Raw genomic sequence first — 7370 nt, forward strand, 5'->3', positions numbered from 1 at the left:
TTTTTCTGTGATTTCAGGTATTTTCTGACTGAAATTGAGGGTCCTGAGCAAAAATCTGATCCAGAGACTGAAAAGGACTGCAGATGCTGTTGGATTCTGACCTCCCTGCACTCGAAGTGGATTTTCTGGAGCTACAGAAGCCCAATTGGCGCGCTCTTAACGGCATTGGAAAGTAGACATCCTGGGCTTTCCAGCAATATATAATAGTCCATACTTTGCCCAAGATTTGATGGCCCAAACCGGCGCTCAAAGTCACCTACAGAAATTCCAGCGTTAAACGCCGGAACTGGAATAAAATTTGGAGTTAAACGCCCAAACTGGCATGAAAGCTGGCGTTTAACTCCAGAAAAGGTCTCTACACGAAATTCCTTCATTGCTCAACCCAAGCACACCAAGTGGGCCCGGAAGTGGATTTTTTCTGTCATTTACTTATTTCTGTAAACCTTAGGACACTAGCTTTTACTACATATAGGATCTTTTGACATTGTATCCGTACCTTATGACCCATAACATTTGTACACGTTTCTTTCCACAGTATGAGCCTCTAAACCCCATGGTTGGGGTGAGGAGCTCTGCTGTGTCTTGATGGATTAATGCAATTACTATTGTTCTCATTCAATCATGCTTGCTTCCATTCTAAGATAATACTTGTTCTTAATCCGGATGAATGTGATGATCAGTGACAATCATCATCATTCTCAACTATGAACATGTGCCTGACAACCACCTCTGTTCTACCTTAGATTAAGTAGTTATCTCTTGGATTCTTTTATCGGAATCTTCGTGGTATAAGCTAGACTGATGGCGGCATTCAAGAGAATCCGGAAGGTCTAAACCTTGTCTGTGGTATTCTGAGTAGGATTCAATGACTGAATGACTGTGACGTGCTTCAATCTCCTGAAGGCAGGGCGTTAGTGACAGACGCCAAAAGAATCACTGGATTCTACTCCGGTCTGATTGAGAACCGACATATGGAATGCCGTGCCGTGACAGGGCATTAGGAATCGTTCCAATGAGAGGATGGGAGGTAGCCACTGACAACAGTGAAACCCTACACACAGCTTGCCATGGAAGGAGACTTGCGTGTTTGATGAAGAAGACAGTAGGAAAGCAGAGATTCAGAAGATGGAGCATCTCCAAACCTCAACCTATTCTCCATTACTGCAAAACAAGTAACCATTTCATGTTCTTTTGCTTTTCACAATCAATCCTGATAATTTCTGATATCCTGACTAAGATTACAAGATAACCATAGCTTGATTCAAGCCGACAATCTCCGTGGGATCGACCCTTGCTCACGCAAGGTATTACTTGGACGACCCAGTGCACTTGCTGGTTAGTTGTGCGGGATTGCAAAAGTGTTATTGCAATTTCGTGCACCACTTGTCTAGGCAGAAACTGCCTCAAAAGAGGCAGGATCCTGGGAAGTTTTCAATACCTTGTGCCATAGGCACCATGACCTTCAAGAAGGCCTTGTGTGACTTAGGGTCAAGTGTAAACCTCATGCCCCTCTCTGTAATGGAGAAGCTAGGGATCTTTGAGGTACAAGCTGCAAGAATCTCACTAGAGATGGCAGACAATTCAAAGAAACAAGCTTATGGACTTGTAGAGGATGTTCTGGTAAAAGTTGAAGACCATTACATCCCTACTGATTTCATAGTCCTAGAGACTGGGAAGTGCATGGATGAAACCATCATCCTTGGCAGACCCTTCCTAGCCACAGCAAAGGCTGTGATTGATGTTGATGGAGGTGAACTGATCATTCAAGTGAATGAAGAATCCTTTGTGTTTAAGGCTCAAGGATATCCCTCTGTCACCATGGAGAAGAAGCCTAAAGAGCTTCTCTCAAATCAGAGTCAAGCAGAGCCCCCACAGTCAAACTCTAAGTTTGGTGTTGGGATGCCACAACCAAACTCTAAGTTTGGTGTTGAACCCCCATATTCAAACTCTAAGTTTGGTGTTGGGAGGTTCCAACATTGCTTTGAATATCTGTGAGGCTCCATGAGAGCCCTCTGTCAAGCTACTGACATTAAAGAAGCGCTTGTTGGGAGGCAACCCAATGTTATATTTTATCTATTTCCCTTTTGTTATTTTATATTTTTTGTAGGTTGATGATCATAAGAAGTCACAAAATCAATTGAAAAAGCAAAAACAGAATGAAAACAGGAAGAAAAATAGCACACCCTGGAGGAAGATGTTGCTGGCGTTTAAACGCCAGTGAGGTTAGTAGTTGGGCGTTTAACGCCCAGTCTGGCACCATTCTGGGCGTTTAACGCCAGAAAGGGGCACCAGACTGGCGTTAAACGCCAGAAAAGGGCAAGAACCTGGCGTTAAACGCCAGGAATGGGCACCAGCCCGGCGTTAAACGCCAGAAATGGCTCAAAACGTGATTTTGAATGCCATTTGGTGCAGGGATGACTTTTCCTTGACACCACAGGATCTGTGGACCCCACAGGATCCCCACCAACCCCACCACTCTCTCTCTCTTCTTCACCCATTCACCAATCACCTCAACACCTCTTCCCCAAAAACCCTTCACCTATCAAATCCCATCTTTCTCTTCACCACTCACATCCATCCTTCATAAAACCCCACCTACCTCACCCTTCAAATTCAAACCACTTTCCCTCCCAAACCCACCCATACATGACCGAACCATGAGCCCCCCTCTCCTATATAAACCCTTCTTCACTCCTTCATTTTCACACAACCTAAACACCACTTCTCCCCCTCTTTGGCCGAACACAAAGCCATTCCCTTCTTCCTCATTTCTTCTTCTTCTACTCTCTTCTTTCTTCTTTTGCTCGAGGACGAGCAAACATTTTAAGTTTGGTGTGGTAAAAGCGTTGCTTTTTTGTTTTTCCATAACCATTTATGGCATCCAAGGCCGGAGAAACCTCTAGAAAGAGGAAAGGGAAGGCAAAAGCTTCCACCTCCGAGTCATGGGAGATGGATAGATTCATCTCAAGGGTGCATCAAGACCACTTCTATGAAGTTGTGGCCTTGAAGAAGGTGATCCCCGAAGTCCCCTTTTCACTCAAAAAGGGTGAATATCCGGAGATCCGCCATGAGATCCGAAGAAGAGGTTAGGAAGTTCTTACCAACCCCATTCAACAAATCGGAATCTTGATGGTTCAAGAGTTCTATGCCAATGCATGGATCACCAAGAACCATGATCAAAGTGTGAACCCGGATCCAAAGAATTATCTTACAATGGTTCGGGGAAATACTTGGATTTTAGTCCGAAAAATGTAAGGTTAGCATTCAACTTGCCTATGATGCAAGGAGATGAACATCCTTACACAAGAAGGGTCAACTTCGATCAAAGGTTGGACCAAGTCCTCACAGTCATATGTGAAGAGGGCGCACAATGGAAGAGAGATTCAAGAGGCAAGCCGGTTCAATTGAGAAGGCATGACCTCAAACCCGTGGCTAGAGGATGGTTGGAGTTTATCCAACGCTCAATCCTTCCCACTAGCAACCGGTCCGAAGTTACTCTAGACCGAGCCATCATGATCCATAGCATCATGATTGGAGAAGAAGTGGAAGTTCATGAGGTTATAGCCCAAGAACTCTACAAGGTGGCGGACAAGTCCTCTACCTTGGCAAGGTTAGCCTTTCCTCACCTCATCTGTCACCTCTGTTATTCAGTTGGAGTTGACATAGAGGGAGACATCCCCATTGATGAGGATAAGCCCATTACCAAGAAAAGGATGGAGCAAACAAGAGACCCCTCTCATCATGAGATCCCTGAGATACCCCAAGGGATGCACTTTCCTCCACAAAATTATTGGGAGCAACTAAACACCTCCCTGGGAGAATTGAGTTCCAACATGGGACAACTAAGGGTGGAGCACCAAGAGCACTCCATTCTCCTCCATGAAATTAGAGAAGATCAAAGAATCATGAGAGAGGAGCAACAAAGACAAGGAAGAGACATTGAGGAGCTCAAGCACTCCATAAGACCTTCAAGAGGAAGAACAAGCCGCCATCACTAAGGTGGACCCGTTCTTTAATCTCCTTGTTCTTTATTCTTCTGTTTTTCGAAAATTGTGCTTTATGTTTGTCCATGTTTGTGTCTTGTGATCATTAGTATCTTAGTGTCTATGCCTTAAAGTTATGAATGTCCTATGAATCCATCACCTTTCTTAAATAAACAAATGTTCTTAATTGAAAAAGAAAAGAATTGCATGAATTTTGAATTTTATAACAGTTTAATTATTTTGATGTGGTGGCAACACTTTTGTTTTCTGAATGTATGCTTAAACAGTGCATATGTCTTTTGAATTTGTGGTTCATGAATGTTGGCTCTTGAAAGAATAATGAAAAAGGAGACATGTTACTGAGGATCTGAAAAATCATAAAAATGATTCTTGAAGCAAGAAAAAGCAGTGAATACAAAAAAAAAAAAAAAAAAAAAAAACCGAAAAAAAAAGAAAGAAAGAAAAAAGAAAGAAATAAAGTTGTGATCCAAGGCAATAAGAGTGTGCTTAAGAACCCTGGACACCTCTAATTGGGGACTTTAGCAAAGCTGAGTCACAATCTGAAAAGGTTCACCCAATTATGTGTCTGTGGCATGTATGTATCCGGTGGTAATACTGGAAGACAGAGTGCTTTGGGCCACAGCCAAGACTCAATAAGTAGCTGTGTTCAAGAATCATCATACTTAACTAGGAGAATCAATAACACTATCTGGATTCTGAGTTCCTAAAGAAGCCAATCATTCTGAGTTCCAAAGGATAAAGTGAGATGCCAAAACTGTTCAGAGGCAAAAAGCTAAAAGCCCCGCTCATCTAATTAATACTGATCTTCATAGATATTTTTGGAGTTCATTGCATATTCTCTTCTTTTTATCTTATTTGATCTTCAGTTGCTTGGGGACAAGCAACAATTTATGTTTGGTGTTGTGATGAGCGGATAATTTGTACCTTTTTTGGCATTGTTTTTAGTATGTTTTTGGTAGTTTTAGTTGAGTTCTTAGTATATTTTTATTAGTTTTTAGTTAAAATTCACTTTTCTGGACTTTACTATGAGTTTGTGTGTTTTTCTGTGATTTCAGGTATTTTCTGGCTGAAATTGAGGGACCTGAGCAAAAATCTGATTCAGAGACTGAAAAGGACTGCAGATGCTGTTGGATTCTGACCTCCCTGCACTCGAAGTGGATTTTCTGGATCTACAGAAGCCCAATTGGCGCGCTCTCAACGGCGTTAGAAAGTAGACATCCTGGGCTTTCCAGAAATATATGATAGTCCATACTTTGCCCAAGATTTGATGGCCCAAACCGGCGTTCAAAGTCACCCTCAGGAATTCCAGCGTTAAACGCCGGAACTGGCACCTAGATGGGAGTTAAACGCCCAAACTGGCATAAAAGCTGGCGTTTAACTCCAAGAAGAGTCTCTACACGAAAATGCTTCATTGCTCAGCCCAAGCACACACCAAGTGGGCCCGGAAGTGGATTTTTATGTCATTTACTCATCTCTGTACACCATAGGCTACTAGTTCTCTATATATAGGACCTTTTACTATTGTATTTTCATCTTGGTTCTTCTGGTTCCCTCTCTGGGGCCGAAACCAATGATCACTTTTGTTCTTATGTATTTTCAACGGTGGAGTTTCTACACACCATAGATTAAGGTGTGGAGCTCTGCTGTACCTCGAGTATCAATGCAATTACTATTGTTCTTCTATTCAATTCCGCTTGTTCCTTGTCCAAGATATTCATTCGCACTCAAGAACTTGATGAATGTGATGATTATGTGACGCTCATCATCATTCTCACTTATGAACAAAGTGACTGACAACCACTTCTGTTCTACAAGCAACCAAGGCTCTTATCTCTTGGATTCTTTAACCGGAATCTTCGTGGTATAGGCGAGAACTGATGGCGGCATTCAAGAGAATCCGGAAGGTCTAGCCTTGTCTGTGGTATTCTGAGTAGGATTCAATGATTGAATGACTGTGACGTGCTTCAAACTCCTAGCAGGCGGGGCGTTAGTGACAGACGCAAAAGAATCGCTGGATTCTATTCCGGCCTGACCGAGAACCGACAGCTGATTAGCCATATGCTGTGACAGAGCATAGGAACATTTTCACTGAGAGGATGGGAGGTAGCCACTGACAACGGTGAAACCCTTGCATAAGCTTGCCATGGAAAGGAGTAAGAAGGATTGGATGAAGACAGTAGGAAAGCAGAGAGACGGAAGGGAAGGCACCTTCATACGCTTATCTGAAGCTCTCACCAATGATATACATAAGTATCTCTATCTTTATCTTTATGTTTATTCATTCATCATCTATACCCAATTGAGTCTGCCTGACTAAGATTTACAAGGTGACCATAGCTTGCTTCATAGCAACAATCTCCGTGGGATCGACCCTTACTCGCGTAAGGTTTATTACTTGGACGACCCAGTGCACTTGCTGGTTAGTTGTGCGAAGTTGTGTATATGCCATGGTATTGAGCACCAAGTCTTTGGAGCCATTACTAGGGATTATTTGAGTTGTAGTGATCACAATTTCGTGCACCAGTTTCCATTTTAATTTTCTTTGATTGAATGCTTCTCCAAGTTCATTTTCATTTCCATTTGAGATTCGGTTCATTTGAATCCATCTTCTCCTCTTTCGTTTGTTTAATTTTACTTTTCTTTGTTTAATTTTTGTAATCCCACATCCCTGATCCATTTACAATTCAAGCCATTTACATTTCTTCCACTCTAAGATTCTGCAATTTACATTTCTTGCGTTCTAAGTTTCTGCCATTTTATTTCTTGTTCTTTAATATTCAGCACTTTTATTTTCTGTTCTCTTTAATTTACTGCAATTTACCCTTTCCCTTTTACAATTCCTGCAATTTAAGCTTCTGTCAATCACAAATCACACAACTCAACTTCTATTTGCTTGACTAAATCAACCACTAAGCTAAAATTGCTCAATCCTTCAATCCCTGTGGGATCGACCTCACTCCCGTGAGTTTTATTACTTGATGCAACCCGGTACACTTGCCGGTGAGTTTTGTGTCGGACCGTTCTCCGCACATCAAGTTTTGGCGCCGTTGCTGGGGATTGAATTAGATTGACAATGATTAAGTAAGGTGGTGGTCTAGATTAAGCACTTTTTCTTTATTTTTCTCTATTTTTACTAAGCACATTAACTGTTTGACACATTGTGTCACCTAACCCTCTAACCACATTTTAGCGTTAGAATGTCCATGTTTCATTTGGTTTGTTTGTGATTTTTGCAAGTCATGAAGGCTGAGGTGCGTGAAGAGGGAGTGAGCAACAATACCCAGCCTGCAAGAAAGGTGTTGGCCTCTTACACTATCCCCAATCCAAGACATTATGGGAGCAGCATCCTCACCCCAAATGTTCAGG

Source organism: Arachis stenosperma, unplaced genomic scaffold, assembly GCF_014773155.1.
Source record: "Arachis stenosperma cultivar V10309 unplaced genomic scaffold, arast.V10309.gnm1.PFL2 arast.V10309.gnm1.Scaffold_100025, whole genome shotgun sequence".
NCBI classification, from domain to species: domain Eukaryota; kingdom Viridiplantae; phylum Streptophyta; class Magnoliopsida; order Fabales; family Fabaceae; genus Arachis; species Arachis stenosperma.